The sequence below is a fragment of the Amblyomma maculatum genome, chromosome 9 (assembly GCF_055883805.1).
Source record: "Amblyomma maculatum isolate TAMU_Amacu chromosome 9, ASM5588380v1, whole genome shotgun sequence".
NCBI lineage: Eukaryota > Metazoa > Arthropoda > Arachnida > Ixodida > Ixodidae > Amblyomma > Amblyomma maculatum.
The window spans coordinates 6,872,991-6,889,970 of record NC_139352.1 but is presented as its reverse complement, the minus strand read 5'-3'; the positions used below and the strand labels follow the sequence as shown (position 1 = coordinate 6,889,970).

At 48.4% G+C, this 16,980-nt stretch overlaps 1 protein-coding gene across 2 annotated transcripts in view; it reads right to left on the bottom strand.

Moving 5' to 3' along the window:
• LOC146178181 (uncharacterized) overlaps window positions 1-16,980 on the bottom strand; it is a 103,229-nt gene that overhangs the window by 69,894 nt on the left and 16,355 nt on the right. Inside the window, exon 2 of one of the 2 annotated variants that reach the window (XM_084578001.1) lies at window positions 89-197. The exons of the other annotated variant lie outside the window; for it this stretch is intronic. The gene's annotated coding sequence lies outside the window, so the exon portion shown is untranslated. The remainder of the gene's footprint in view (window positions 1-88; window positions 198-16,980) is intronic. 2 annotated transcript variants of the gene reach the window in all.

The following is a 16,980-nucleotide window of genomic DNA, read 5'->3' as shown; positions in this document are numbered from 1 at the left end:
AGTGGCCAATAGAAGGCTAAGGATTTGTGACGTCACACTGTTGTCGCTGCCGGGAGAGGTGGTCCAGGCGAAAGGTGAGAAAGCTCACCTGTGCTCGGGCGCGCGCCCGGCTCAGCGGGCGCGAGGAGTGACCCCGGTACGGCGGCGGCGGTGCTGGTAGCCTTGGTGGTACGCGCCAGCCTCACCGGGTTCTCCGGCTACGGCCACACGGGTACCGTGATCGTTGTCGCCATGAGGAACGGGTCGAGAGGAGGAACGAGGAAAAGAAAGAGGACAAAAAGGAAAAGAAAAAAACGAACCCAAATTCAGTCAAACGGCACTCAGTGGAAACTAAGGTTGCGGGCCAAGGTGAGACGTAAAATATAAGGGTGACACAAAAGCAACACAAATACTCACAAAAAGAATAATAGAAAATAGTCCGCCACACGACACACTCCGAAACCACGATCCCCGGAGAGACGCGGCATACGCAAGTAACTTCGGACCTCTCTAAGGACATCTACTGGCCGGCATTTAAACGTTCCTCGTTCTATCAGTAACACCCAATACCACGGCTGCAAGCTCTCAACTGCAAATTGCAACCACTCAACATTAACGCCAGACATCTCATAGAGGCAGCGCCATCTTCATTCGAAAGCACGAACTGCGCACATCCGACCATGGCTATGGTCCGGCACTGCATTAACTGCAGCTTGATGCATTGCGTTCGCCAGCAATGAAAGCAGCGCATCACGGTACTCGAAAGTGCCATTGTTCAGGCACGACCATTTGCGTTGCGACTTTTGTATGTAGCCAGATATTTTTTTCTTTTTTCTTCCAGCGACTCGATTGATGGGCGTCGCATTGCATGCCCGAGTGGAGTTGAGATAACGGTACGCCCTTACTGAGAGCTGTTATGATACATGAAGTCAATACATTGCTTTACAGTGACAGCATTGCTGTCGGCACTCAAGCTCCCAGTCTGACGATAAGACGCTGTTTGTTTATCTGAAGCCAGCTGGACAAAATAAACATAATAAATAAAAAGCCGCTCCTGGTAAAAAACAAGCACGGGCGGAAATACACCCGACTGCAGTGCCCCCCGCACGAAAAACCAAATTGTCATATGCGCTGAAAAATGGACAATAATAACTAAGCGAGTCGAACAACTGATGTAGCAAAGTTTAGCCCCTTATAGTAAAACTGATCCTCTGACGCGCTCGAGAACCGATCACCCTTATCTGCTACTCTACGCGCCGTGCATGTCGTCGTCTACATCAACTTGCATCAGCGCGCCTAGAACAAGCACATGCCGCTATCGCATTGCGGCCCCAAAATTTGATACTGCGCTACCTCTAAGGTACCCGCAATCTTTGCCTGAAGCCTGACCTTCAAACCTTACAATCTCGAACCGAAAGTGACGATAGACGCGATGTGCTGGCACACTAGTTCGCATTTGGCCTAACCAAGCTAAATCAGCGTCAATTTCCGGAGTCCTCCACTACGGCGTCTCTCATAGCCTGAGTCGCTTTGGGACGTTAAAACCCCACAAACCGACCGACCGAAACTTTTTTTTTTTTTTTTTTTTTTTTTCACAGAGAGCAACTCTGAGGCGCCCTTTCGGCGGTTGTGGAGCCGCGTCGCCATCGGTGATGTTGTCGGTGTAACCGAGCGAGGCACGAGCCAAAACACAATTTCTCAGAACAAGAGAAAGACGAGCCACCAACTCTGCGCCGCTCGCTCGTGACTCTTTCCCTTCTGAGACATTCTGTTTGGCTCGTGCGAAAGACAGAGTGCTTTGCAACTGCACATAAAGATCTCAAATTCTTTGCCTCAATATATCGCAAAAATGCTTAAATAGCTCTGCTGAAATTTTGTGCTCCAGATTATCGTAATCTTCCTTAGAATATTTTTTATATATTATCAGAAGGTGACTGCGAAAGAAAGTCGGCGTAAAAGCAGTCAATGCAAATTTCTGCTTTACACAGCATACGCTTGCACAGGAAGGTACACTTGATGCAGTTTTCTTTTTTTTTTCTTTCAATCGTTATGAATTTTAACGGTTCAAAGGTAAAGGTGCGTTACTTTTTGACCCTCCACCGACACGTATACATTGTGATTACAGCGGTCAGCCTCGACAAATACGAGACTATAACAAAGTGTTGGTGACGTTTACGTTCTACGTAGCATTGGTAAATCCCTGAGATTCACGTAAACATTTCATCAGGTTACCGTGAATGCATACACCATAACGACAGGAAGTGTTTTGAAATATAGCGCACACCCAGTTCGAGTGGCGTCCGCGGGACATCTCAGGGCTCCAAAATATCTTGCAATAAATAATGCATTTGGAAAAATGGGAGTAATTACAAAAGTTATTAAATAGAAAACTTCAGTTTCGCAAGATAGACGAGCTGAAGAAAGAGGGAAATGGGCTTTACCTCGGACAGGAAATGGAACTTGCTTGAAAAGGAATGAATCGAGGGCACGAGGCCTCAAAGAAAACCACGTTCCTTCCCCCGTCCGGTCGTAGCATTCAAGCGGCGCCATTTTCAGCGAGCATGTTTGCCATTCGGCTCATCTCGCGTTATTTCGCAGTTTGACAGATACCTCGCTTTCGAACTTCGCCAACGCTGGGCGCTCGCTATGCGGCTATTATGGTACTCTACGCCCTCAGCGCACCAAAAATGTACTTCACTCAACACACCTGCGGAGATCCGAAAAATATCTGCGGAAAATGGTGCTTTGTGGGCATAAGAAATCGAAGCTTCAGCTGCGAATGCTAGTGCAAGGACCGTTCACAGGGAGCATGTGAGACTTAACCTCCCGAGACTGTATAGAAACGCCGAGCTGGGGACTTCTTATCAATCCCGACCACGTGACGTTATCTGACGAGCACTATTTGATCGGGGCTCAACAGCCAATGCAGTCAGCCACCATGAAATGTAAAGGTCTGCATTATCCAAGCTGTACACACACACACACACGCCACACCGAATGCGCATTTCGAAGGCATGGAACAATTTACCTGTTGATACACAAATTAAAGAGGCCAAAATCTAGGCAAGGAGCACACAATCTCAGAAGCATCGCTGGTAATATTAAATTATCTAAATTTCAAAATGACAAAACAGTAATATGTCAGCCTTCTCGGCTAATGTCATTCCGTGCGCTGCTCCGCCTGCGATCTGAAATTGTGCTAAGCTCATATAGCTTCCATGCGAGCCGGATAAACAGGCCAAAAAAGAGAAACAGAACCGACGAAGCGGGCAGGAATAACTGGCACGATCGCATAAGGCCACCGCGACTCCGACAACAGGCGCAGAGAACCAAGTAAATGGCGAACACCAGCCGGAAACCAGATCAGCACACAAGCATGACGCGCCTGAAAGAACAAGCAGCCTAAAAACAGAACAAAAACAATCCCAGTAAAGGACGCAGAGAGGCGGGGACAACAAGCAATAAGCCAATCCGAACCGCAGGTAATTACTTCTGCCTCGGGGAGGGAGGAGGCGGGCAAGAAGAACATTTTCTTATTAGACAAGCGGTCGAACAGCTGTCCCCGCTCGGTCGCCCTATATATTTCGGCTGGACAGAGCGAAGAAAGAAAACCCACCAGGGGTGCATAGAAGCAAGAGGAAAAAAGAAGGGGGAAAAAGGGGGGGATTGTAAGCCATCTATCTAGCAGTCGAAGCGGCGACCGAGCCACCGAGCGCTCGTCTCGTCTGCATGGCTCCATAGGAAAGAGGGGTTTTGCAGGAGCTAGATGCGGCTGCGGCCGATGCTGCCTGCCGCCTTTGCGAGAGAGATCACTCGCTTCGCGAGCTATGAATCATACCGTTGGGTGTGTTGTGGGGCGGACAGAATCTTCCCCTGAGGCAAGGATCGGTCCCGCGACGTTCATTACGCGACAAAAATAAACAGCACCCTAATGAACAGCCACGATTTCTACGCATCTGCAGAGTTTTGCATAATTACCCGGGCACAGCGAAAACATATAAAGCGAGGAATAACGTCCCCTAATCCCCCCCCCCCCCCCCTAATCTTAACTACACTATATACCGGCATGACAGGAAAAAAAAAAAAAGGTGGGGGCGCCCTCATAGCTATCAAGAACACCCTATGATCATCTCACATTAATAGCGACGACACTCTTGAACTCACGTGGGCATGCTTGAACGACAGGACTAGAAAAATTGTTCTTGGCATTTGCTACAGGCCACCGGATAGCGAATCAACATTCTGTGATGCTCTGTATATTGCTCTTTAACCAGTATCAGAAATAACTTTTTAAACTCCTCCATATATTTATTTGCCGATTTTAACTTCCCGAACATTAGCTGGCCCCTACTCTCAGTGCTTAATAGAACACCTTCCTCTGACGCAAAACATCTCCATCTAACACTTGACTTGTAGTAACACTTGACTTTAACCTCCATGTAACACGACTTTAACCTACGACAAGTCATCACAAGCCCAACAAGAGGAAACAACATTCTCGACCTACTCCTTACTACCTCCCCCGACGACGTAAAAGATATAACCACCTTACCAGGCATTAGCGACCATAACTTATTTCACGTCCGCCTCTCATTACCCAATAAAACACGATCCCCAACGCGAAAGGTAATAACCGACTACAAAAGGACTAATTTTGACGCCATCAACCGTGCACTATTAGAATTATACAGCTCTTTCCAGAATTTTGATCACTCTCGCACGGTCAATGCCAACTGGGTACATTTTAAGACCACTATGCTAGCCCTGAAAAACATGCACATTCCGTCCTTCTTTGCAAAATCCGATTCTAACAACGAATGGTTCAATAGAGAACTTAAAAGGCTTCTTAATAGGAAAAAAAAAAAAAAAAACGACTGTATCGAACAGCTAACTTGCATAACCATCCCGAAGCATGGGAACGGTAACATCAGTGCGCAAATGTATACAACGAAAAATTGACTTCCACTAAGGAAAAGTTTTTTCCTCCGATTTACATTCAATCCTCTTAACAAACCCCAATAAATTCTGGCGCATTCTCCCCCCTAAGACACGATCCAATAGAATTGAGCTTCTAGGCGTTAACCGTGAGCCAACAGACAGTGATACGAGCCCAGCAATTCTAAATGAATATTTCTGTTCAGTGTTCTCCCCAGCAGCTGGCAGTCCAAATCCTTTTCCAGCCATCTCAACAGTAGCCATGCCCCAAATTACAGTCACTCCTGCAAGCATAGCTAATTCAATCAGTTCCCTCAGGACTTCTTCATCGGCTGGTTGCGACCAGATCAACAGCAAACTACTAAAAAATACCAGTGTAGTATCATGCCAGATACTGCATCTAATATTTGCCCAATCATTAGAATCCGGAGACGCCCCTGACGACTGGAAAATAGCCGAAATTGTCCCGATCTTCAAAAAAGGCGACCGCACAAATCCTTCCAACTACCGCCCTATTTCTTTAACCATCATCCCTTCCAAATTACGTGAACATGTTATATCATCTAGCCTAATGAGCCACCTCGATTCCATAAACTTCTTTTACCCCATAAACACGGTTTTCAAAAACACTACTCCTGCGAAACTCAACTGGCTGAATTTACTCATGACATCCTTCACTTTATGGACGAAAACATTCAAATTGACGCCATTTGTTTTAGATTTCTCCAAGGCCTTCGACCGTGTTCCGTGCTCACACTTGCTCGCAAAATTTTCCTCTCTAGGTATCCCTGATCATATAATAACCTGGATCAATCCGTTTCTTCTTGGACGCAGACAATTCACATCGAGCAATGGCTACCGTTCATCCCTTTCTGATGTTACATCAGGTGTCCCCCAGGGCGCCGGCTTATCCCCGCTACTCTTCCTCATTTACATCAATGATCTCCCAGCTAATATAGACACTAAACTAAGACTATTTGCGGACGACTGTGTCCTCTACAGTCCCATTCGTCATCTCACCGATAGCCACCTACTACAAAAAGACATTGATGCAATAGCCACATGGTGTGAGACTTGGCTCATGCCTTTGAACCTGGACAAATGCCAACTCTTGTCGTTCTCCCGCAAACGAACAGTAATCCAGCATTCATACACCATCAACGCTACCCCGGTTGCCGAAACATCAACCTACAAGTACCTTGGATTACATCTTTCATCTTCGTTATCTTGGGTCAATCACGTCCAAACAATGCTCTGATGCCTCACGTGTTCTAGGTTATTTACGGCGAAACCTCAAATCAACATCCCCAGAAGTGAAAAAACTGGCTTATCAAACATTCGTCCGTCCCAAACTAGAATTTGCATCATCAATCTGGCACCCATCTCAAGCCTACCTCACCGCCGAACTCGAAGCCATCCAAAATCGTGCAACCCGCTTCATCACTTCTGAATACTTCAAAGAAATCAGCATCACTGCACTATCTCCCTGCCCACTCTAAAGTCGCGCCGCATCATCTCCCGTCTTTGCTTAGTGCGCAGCTTCTTTTACCACCCTGCTTCCAGACACCCTTTGCAGCAACCACCGCTCAGAACATCCAATCGCCTAAGCCACAGCCTCCCCATAGCATGGTACCAGGAGCGGCACTTCAGCTATGAACAGTTCTTTTTTCCCCAACGCGATTACTCTCTGGAATGCCCTACCTAACGACACAGTTTCATGCGACGATCGCAAATCATTTCGCACAAAACTCGCTAGTCATTTCCAAGATGTGTAAGCATTTCATCTGTGTTATCATCAATCATTCATTGGCTTTAAACTTCGCTTGCCGACGCACGTGCATTTCTTGCTTTTGCTGCATGATCCCACGGATACCTTGATGCTCTCTATTTATTTTATTTTTCTTGCCTTTTACAATTTTAATGTTTATGTTAATTGTGCCTGCCTTCATCAAGATTGTATTTACCCCACTGTAGCCCCTCCTTATGTAATGCCCTCGGGCCCTTAAGGATGAAATAAATGAAATGAAATGAACTGCGTAGACGACCGTGCCTCTCGAAGTCTACAGTTATACGAACAGAAATGCGTGTAGCTGTATGGTATGTATATAACACCTGTTAAATCTGCTAAAACTTCGACTTTCGTCTTACAATTCGACACGCAAGAGGCAAGGATGGTTAAAACCGGTCTGTTGGAGAACGCATGAATATATATAGAGAGTTTTGTGCATTTTGGCATCGTATACGGACGAGTGGACCCTCCCCGAACGCCTCTCACGTCAACCCTCAACGTTCATCGGGACGTATACGACACAGGTAGCCACGGTAAAATGCCGAATACGTTACTAAATGCACCACGCTCGGGAATCAGAGGCCCCTCAATCTCGAATGTGACATCATCTTAGGTCAATAGTCCTTCAATAATTTCAATACGTATATAGATATCCATCCCAGACAGAAACCTTCATTTACAAGAGATTACAGAGTAAGCCTCAAATCAACGTGGTCAATAGCTATACAAGTTTCCGCAATATATAATGCCCATCTAAAAATATCAGCGAATCGATGGATATCCCAAAACAGCGCGAGTTAAGAATGCTACCCAACCGAAAAGAGAGCTATGGAGAGAAGTCATACAACAACAAGCACAACAAACCGACGCAGATTAGTCTGCTACAAGCTGACGTGTTTGCAAAATTATAGTCAAATTGGCATGAAGTGACGCATAAGCATGCAGTCTTGTTACAATTCGGAAAAAAGCGGCCACAGTAACGTATGCAGCGTTGGTTCAGGTGCACGGAACATACCATGTGATCAGAAAATGCATGCATTTACAACTGATTTAAACGTTTTCGAGAGGAAAGGATGACGAACCACTTTTGGGTCGACCTTCAACAAGTGTTACGAACGACATCTAGCGGCTGCGACAGATTCTGTTGAAAAGTCATCGACTGTCTCTGTGATCGGTATCAGAGAAATTGCAAATTAGCAAGGACAGTGTTAGCGCCATTATATCATTAAAATCTTTGTACGCTCAAGATCTGTTTCTGTCCTGAAGGTCACACGTTTTGCACACGTGATTCGATCAAACCAAAAAAAGGCATTCGCTGACTCATATCCCACTGTCTTATCAACGATATCAAAAGCGCATTGTAGCCAAAAGGTGTGAGGTTGAATAAAGGTATTTTGTTGCCATTTTTTGTTTTGTCTGTTTTATACTTCCATTCGGTGAACTTTTTGGGCGCGCACCTTGTATGCCATTCGGCAGCGATTTTGGGACGGGCATGTTTATTGGCTGAGCTTGTTGAACCGGTCTATTTGGCCAAGGAGGGAGTCAGGTTTCGTCAAGTCACCTTCCAGCCGTTTTAACGCGGTAGCGTTAAGGGCCCCGTGTCGCAGAAAAGTCGGTGTCGTCGTCGGCGGCCGCCGTCCCGCGTCGTCCGGCGTTGGCCGTGAGCGAAAAATCCCAGAAGCATTAATAAATAAAAACGAGCAGGAAAAATTGCCGACATGAGGAATCGAACGTGGGCCCCCGGGATGCGAGACGAGCACGCTAACCACTGGGCCACGCCAGCTTTTTTTTTCTTTATTGCCGGTCATCACCAACACTAAACAAAACCAACAAAAACTCGCTACAAACAGAATGCTCACAGCAGAGCGGTTACCACAAGCATGACACTGTTAATACAGAAGCCGGCAGGCTCATACGAGTTGCCTTTGTCAAGTTAAAATTCCTTCAGCTCGCATAGTGGTTCGACTCTTGAAATCCAGTCTGGCACAGTGGTCTTCAATTTGTGCATTTGGATGGTTTGAAAGGGACAAAGGCGCGTCTATTAATTGCGGTGTTGTCTCAGAAATGTCCCTTAGAGAAGTGTATTGTGGCGTATAATAATAATTATGAGCATGTAAATTACAGAACACGCAGTTAAGCGAGTGGCAAATTACTTTTCCGCTGTACTTCCTATTTGCTTGGCGTGCACGTAGCGCCATCAAGCGTGTGGCGCACGGAATAAGATAGACAGGGCATGGCCTCCGAGATCTTCATCGCGCCGGCTCGGATCGGCAACGATGTTGCCGACGAACTACGACTACAACTTGAGGCCCGCGCGTTTCGGCAAGGTGGCTGGCAGCGCTTCTACGTTCCAGAATCACGTTTCAGAACAAGTAATTACCAAACAGTCACGCTTTGGACAAGTTAACGAATGTTGTATCTTGTGAACTACGTCTTTGTGTCACTCAAAAGCGCGACAAGCAAATGAGTAGACGGTGCGAACGGGGCGCGATAACGCTATCGCGTTCCATTCTTAAAGGCGAAGCTTAAGCGTCCTCCAATTTTTTTTCACCCTTCGTCATTTCCCGACTTAACGCCAGTATTGACAGCAAGCTCTGCCACTTCACCACTGGCTGCAGGACTGCCATACGCAAGGAAGGTGCTAAAAGAAGGTAAGGGAACCGTCAATTTGACACACACCCTGATCTCCTGGTCAGCACTGCGGCCCTTGATTCGCAAATAATGCGCGTCACTCTCACGCCGGCATTCGAACCAAAACAAAACAAAAAAATATTCTAAGATTGTTACACCTAGATTACAGCTTACTACATGAAATGCAGCGGGGCACTTCCCTTTGCAGTAGCCTATACCTTCTACATCCGCTTCTCATAACGGAGCTCCCATAGAAGCCCGTGTAGCATTATATAGCGGCAATTGTTAACAATTGTTGCAAAGTGCACACGTGAATGCTCCTCTGTTTTCGTTCCCACCAAGGCCTGCGCGTGCAAGAAACGTTGGCGCGATCCACGACGCTCGGAGCCTGCACAGGTGTATTTGTGCACAGGGTAAACGCAGAGCAGCTGGGATAAATTACCTTTGCACATGTTACACACCTGTTCACCTACGCGGACGACGTAAAAATAAAGGGAGCTGACACGAAAGACCGGGCCTGAAACATGGACCGTGTGGTGTGGACAGGTTCACCTGACACTTCCAAGGACGCAACCACACAAGTTTATACGAGAGTTCAGAGAAATGGACGAGTCGAAGCAATGCGTACGAAAAGCTTGACTGCCGCTCAACGAAGGAGTCGAGCATGCCAAACTTGGCGAAATATTCCAAAACAAGGCCGCGTGAAACATAAGTCGCCTTAATTTCACCAAAAGCCGCAACAACTCCCTCGGAATGCCGTTAGCGTTAACGCAATTGCTCGACAGGCAAAGTGAAAAAATGACGTCAAAGACGCTTAGGCCTAAAACGGGCTGAGGATCACGAAAGCTAATCGTCTCGCAGTGCCTACTACACCATATCCCGTACCAACGTCCATTGTATACGTCCGCCGTCTCCACCGAAGCGACCGCGAATGACAGGGCGAATTCCGTTTCAGACAACGTTCCTCGGAATGGGGGGAGAGGCGAGGGAGAGACATGGCGTCGTTATGGCTCCGGGCTATCGCTCAAGCAGAGCAAGTGCCATACCCGACCACCGTGACCATGTCGACAAATCTAGAGGTTGATTGGCTGAAACGCTGAGCGAGAACCCCAGGTCGTCTCACACCACCACCGCAACGATGGTTTTTCTCGGCCGGATCCCTACAAGCGAACGCCACGATCAGCTTTTCCCTTCGGCCAGAGAAAAGAGGACCGCGGGCCCTGAATGTTTCATGTCGGTTCTTCTTCGCGATGACGAGGAGCAAGAAGAGCAGGAGGAGAGAGCGGGAAACGAGGGCAGCAAACGAACCTTATGGAGAAGCGAAGGGACGAGCGAGGCGAACGAAAATTGGGAGTAGGGAAGAGAAAGGCGAACAAAGTAGGGAACAAAACAGCGTGCTCGCTCGCCCCCCTCTTGCGCGGAGCTATAATACGCTGTTCCCGGGGCAAACCGACGAGCATGGAGAGAAACGAATCCAAAATGGCGCTGCGAAGGGAAACAGACGACGATTCGAAGTGCGGGAAGCATGCGGAGGATGGGGAAGGTTGGGGAACGAGAGCTGAGATGGCGGACGCCGGGAGAAAAGCATGAAAACTTTGAAATGATTGCAAGACAAGCGACAAGAAAGCGGCTGTGTGGAAACCTGTGGAGAGGGCGAGCGTGTAAAAGGACTAGCGAAAGGGAAGATCGCAATAAATGGGAGCCCGAATAGGGAAAACGGTTAGGAGAAAAGAGAAGTGTGGGAGCACGAAAGGTGAGCGCGCGCGCTAGCTAGCAGCCGAAACAACGGCGCACGACGAATGAGCACGGACGGGGTGCGGAAGACGACGACGACCGATGGGAAAAGAGAAGGGGGATGGGGGTGAGAAAACAGAGGCGGTTTCGCTGGAAAGGCAGGGCGGAGGAACCAAAGAGTTGGCAGAGCTCGGAGCGTTCTGCAGAAACCCACAAGGAGAGACAACGTGCGGAGGAATAGCAGTGCACAAGTGGAAGGGGGTGATAGGGTGGAGGGAGGATAACAGAGGAACGTAAGCCATGGGTGCACGCACACATGTACGCACAAAACGAGGCTCCGCGGCATCCGACTGTGCGTGCGTGCGGGAGGAGGTCGTTACAAAAGCGCGAAACGGGCCGCGGAAACGACGGGGACAAGAGCAGAAGAGGAGGAGGGGAGCAAAAACCATTCTCCTTCTCTCTCCATCCTCCTCCTCCCGGGGCAAGAGCAACAGCGGGAATATAAAGGAGGAGGAGAGGGAGAAACATAAATGGGCTTTCGTGAGCGACGGGCGAACAAAGATTCGCGAAGGGCTCGGAAAACGAAGCGGAGGAAGAGAGGCAGAAACGCTGAAAACGTCCAGGGAAGGAGGTCAGCGGAGAGAGAGGGGGCAAATCAATAGATACGAGCGCTAGAGCTGGCCGCCGCCGCCGCCGCGGAAGAACCAGGCACCCCGTTCGTTGTCGGAACGTGCACGAACAACGAACGCACAGACGGAGAGAGAGCGCAGCCCCGCAGGAAACTCGAGGCACCTCTCGCCCGTCTTCTCCGCCGACTACGCCGAGTACAAACGCGAATTTCGTTTCCCAGCTCTACGTTTGCACGTGCAGAGGCCCGCAATGCCTCGGCTTGTCTGCGGGCTTCAGCGCCGCCTGGTTGATGCGGGAAGAGCAGGAGAGGATCGGCGCGCTGGAACAAGGAGACGCACCTTCCCGCAACACCGGGCGCGTTCTTCATCACCAATCTTTTTTTTTTTCCTTTCTTTTTTTTTTTTTTTTTTGCGGGGAACGCCTCCAGGAAACTAGCTCAGCCACGGTAATGTACGGAAATGCAACCGGAGGCGTGGAAACAAAATGAAATAAAAAATAATAAAATGGTGCTTAGACAGCCCCACAGCCGCACGACGAGAAATTAGTGACAGCTTAGATAAGCCTCCATAGACAACATGCGAGTGACCGCCTAAGCGAAAGACCACGATGCTGATTCCTGTGCGATCGAAATGCTGCGTGGGAGACAAAAGGAGTCAACCATTTCGAAGCTTTCTCGCATCAGCCGCGCTGAAAACTTCCATACACTTCCAAGCCACACCTGGACCACGCGGCCACAGAAATTACCGGGTGTTTCAACGAGCACGTTAAAAAAATCCTATAGCAGGATACACTTAAAAAAAATACAGCAGCTGCTAACTATGCGAAATGGTTCCCGGCACTGCAGACGCTCACGTGCTCCAACCCGGAACAATACCACAGGCTCCAGCCACTTTGTCACATGCTCTGGGACTCCCAAAAACCCGCACGGTGCGAACTCCGGAACCCTCCCGCCGCGGTTGGCCGCTGCCTTGCGCAGCCCCAGCCTCGGTGATCAACTCTGGGCCGTCTAGCAGGCCCGCGAGTACAGTGGCTCCGCGAGGCGACGACAAAGCAATACCTCGACGTCCCAAAGTGGAAGACCTAAGGCCCGGTCGGCGAAAGCTCTGAAGGACTATGAATAAAGTTGTTACAAACCAAAAATGTGTATTACACCGCTAACAGTAAAGAGAACCAGTTATTAATATTTGAAAGTACCAAGCAATTCAGAGGCATCGAAATTCTGGCACTCATAATTTGGTCTTATGGTTAGCTTTTAGGTAACCATGCAGAAAGGCCTTAACAGCGGTCCACCTTCTTTGATTGAGAAGTTGTATGCGGCGGTTAATGCAGACTTAAATTGTATCCGATTATAAGTATAGTCCATTCCACAGCTCTAAAAATCACGATCACGTAGCTAGCGATGACTATCATTTTCCTGCCACCAAGTAGCAAAGCAGGGATTTGGAATTTGGCGCCGTAGTGACTGCAGTACGTCACCAGCGTCCCCATCAAGCTTCTGGCACGTTTACTGCGCTCAGTTCTGGTTTCGTGGCGAAAAATGCGCCGGATTTCCTTGCGCTGCGCTGCTTTAGTGAATGAGTTTTTCTGAGTTAAAAAAAAAAAAGTTGACTTAGGATGGTCTTGTCTATGCTTGGCTTCGAAGTTCGAGCTCTCCGCTGGCATTAATAGCTCAAACTATTGATAAACATGTTAATTAGTCAAGCTTAGTTAATTATCTATGCAATTAGAACTGTATTTACGTTAATTACATCCCCCCGCCAGTGAGAGTGTTCATGAAAATATTTTTCTTAACTTCCAATTCCGTATGTTCTGCGATTTTTTTTTTCTTTTTAAGTATTCGCAGAAATACCCGGTACTCATTTTCCACTCCCTGGCTCGCTACCTTATCTTCAATTAAACTGCACCGTATTCGCCGTTAGCCTACAGTGAATGACATTTTAACTGGTCAGACGGTCACAGCCGCGGTACATTTCGGCTATGGAGAGGTGCGAGGTTCAAATCTTAAATTACATAATTAAAGACCATGCAGTTTAGCGAATGGCAAATTACTTTTCCGCTGTACTTCCTCTTCGCTTGACGTGCATCTAGACAACTGAAACGCACTCAGAGTTCATCCACCGTGAGAAAGTCACGAAGTGCGAACTTCATATTTGTCTAATTTTCTTCCGAATTCAGTTCTCGTGGCTTTTCTTTACTCAAATCCCCCTAAAAAGTTTTGCTAAGGTTCCATTCACGCCTTACACCAAGCATTCACCTTTTCCTTTATTCATTTTAAACAATTAATAAAAAGATGCCCTATCAACATCACTTAAACGGCGCGCACTGAGTAGCATGGCAGTATAGAGCTATTTCAGAAGCCGAATCAACATTTACGGCCGAACAATGTGACAAGCCGCATATGTTCACATTGCCGGGTATCGAACCCGCGGTGAATAAAGCATTCTTGAAAAGCTCGCCTAGTTTCAAGTGCCTCGTTTCCTTCCAGCTTTGAGAAACTCGTGCTGCATGTCACGAGGCCACTCCTAAAGAGGAAGGACACGCTTGAGCGGCTCTGAACTGAGAGCAGGGCCGAAGACGAACGTTCTTCCTCACATTCGTCGCTATCGAGGTCACGCAGGTAGTCAACAATGATGCTGTATACGGGCAAGTCAGCGCAATGTTGGAGCCTGATGACTTCTCGAAGCATCAACACATGCAGACAAACCACTGAGCGCCAACAGCAATCGCATGAGGCACCTGATAAGTTCTATCGAATTAGTTCCTTGGCCACGCTTCAAGTCCGGCTTCCTGAGTACTGTTCAAGAGCGCTCAAGTGTCCGTCCTCGTCACGTTCCCGCGTCGAGAGCTGCAACGAATCTTCGAACGTCCTTCATGTTGCAGTCATCTGACTGGCTCGATCCGCTGCTGACTCGTTTTACGCCACACGGGTGTCTACCGCTCGACATGGTCATGTCGAGCTCTGTTCCATAAGTTTTTTTACAGCTCCCTCGGCCAACCACCCTACATCATACCGCCAGCTCGCATATCTCATCGCACCGGCCATCCACTAGTAGTTTCATGCCAGCGCGCCCGCACCGTCACTTTTTTTTTCATCATTCTTTCTTCGCACTGCAAAAGACTGGAATGGCCTTCCCCACGATGTTGATGCCATCACCTGCCCATCAAGTTTTGTAAACAGTTTAAATATGCACTTCATAAATATCATGTAGGCAATCATATTCAATCAATGTTTGTACTCCCACCCCTTATGTAATACCCCCAATGTGGGGTCTTTAAGGTAATAAAGTGAAGTGAAGTGAAGTGAAGCGAAGCGACCGGTTACATTCCCCAGCCCTCACGTGGCTCATTTGCCTCTTTGAAAGACCGGATTCTTCGATAATAATGTTGTGCTTTACGCACACAAAACAACCCATGCGTCTGTGACTCTCGAGACAGTTGCTTCCACATCACCCTTCGACATTCTAGGAATAAGGTGATTGCCTAAGCTTCATGTTGAGGTACAGTATCACAACATCACATCCACTAGTAGCGCTCGCGTGTCTGTATACGTGTGCCCCTTCGAGAACTCTAGGAAGGACGATCGAAGAGACAGCTAAAAGACGGCCGCAGGTCCACCTTGTCGCAGACATGTACAGAAATGGCATTCACTCACGTAGGGCAAATGGCCAAGGTTTGGTATTTGGTCCTAAATGAAACGCTGTCATACAGAAAAAAAATTAACGCACGAAGAAAGGAGGCTGAGTGAAATATTGCACATAATTTAAAATGCATATGGAGCCAAGTACACATTGCAACATCGCGCAAAGAGCCGTTCTCGTCATCTCCTCCTCTCCCCTAACAGTACCCTTCTCCCAGGGCTGAAAGGAGCAGGGAGGCTTTATTACGCAGTGCTTCTTCCACGTCAACCAGGTCCCTTGCCGGAAAGCCCACCCATTTCGCTCCGTTGAGAAATCCCAGTCTACGAAGAGAGACGGGAGGGTGGGGGAGGGAAGTCGACATCGTCTCTCCGCCTCCTGCCGATCTCTGCTCGCCGTGAGCCATTCCGCCGAACTCCATGCTAGCTTATTTCCAACAACCAGCCTTCTGCGAGTCTAGGGACGTACGCCGCCACATGGCGGCGCTACGCGCTGAATCCCGGTGCTCGGCAACCCGGCATAACGCAACGCGACCTGCGCCTGCGGAGGGATAGACTGACGCGGCGAAAATTTACGACGAGCTCCCAAAACTTGGACGCCGTAAAAATATGAAGGGGAGGAAGGCAAAGAAAAACGACCCAGGTGCCGCTGGCGGGGAGAGGCGGCAGCAGCAGCCGCTTCGACGTCTCACCAGACTTCGCGGACGAAACGGAGAGAAAACACGGACGCGCACGAAGTGGTCTCCCCGATGGTGCTGAACAGCTAGCGCGCACGCCAGAAACAAAGCTTAAACATTGAACAGATAAATACACGACGCCTCCTATAGCTATCCAGGGAGGAAGAAGGGTGTCGATATTCCCACAACGCGACGACAGGTATGCATGCATCATCCCGTGTAGTGGTTATATGATAGATTTTTTTTTTTCATGAAGCAATGGTAGCTGTGGCCGCAATTAATGGTGCACGCATCTTCACATGCGACTTGATGATGTGGTGGAGGGCATCGCCTTACTGCGTGCGATGTGATGATGAGGCAAGGTGTAGCACATCGTTACATACACGAAGTGATGATGTAGCGGAGTGCACCACACCATGCGATGTGATGAAGCGCCGGTTGTGTGCATCGCATTCACATCCTCACACCTTCACAAGCAATGTGGTGACATGATGCACTCAACTCCCCGCCATTTCCTGCAGGCTTTCTTAACACTTCATAACAATATGTGACACAGTCAATCGACACATCTTTCTCAGAGACTTCATGGTTGGAGAAAAATTCATCCTGGCCCGCGCTTGGAACCCAAGAGCACCGCCTGTCGGGGTCAGTCGCTCTATCAACTGAGCTAGCTCGACTAGCTCGGAGGACGTACGGCGACAGCCCGCTGATTAAAATCTCGGTGTAGAAAATGTGTTGGCCCAATGATAAGGGTTCATTTACGAGTTACTCTTGGATGGGACGGTTGGGTTGGGGGACGAAGGGGAGGAAGGAGGACATCTTAATTACTCGCCAGAGGAGGGATGAATGATCTAAGATTCGCCTTAGTGGAGGGTCCTGGGTCAATTTTGACCAACTGAACTAACGGTCGCTGTAGTTGTACACAGCCTTATGTGGCTATGCAGCCAAGGCTATGAGGGCGGAGCTTTCTT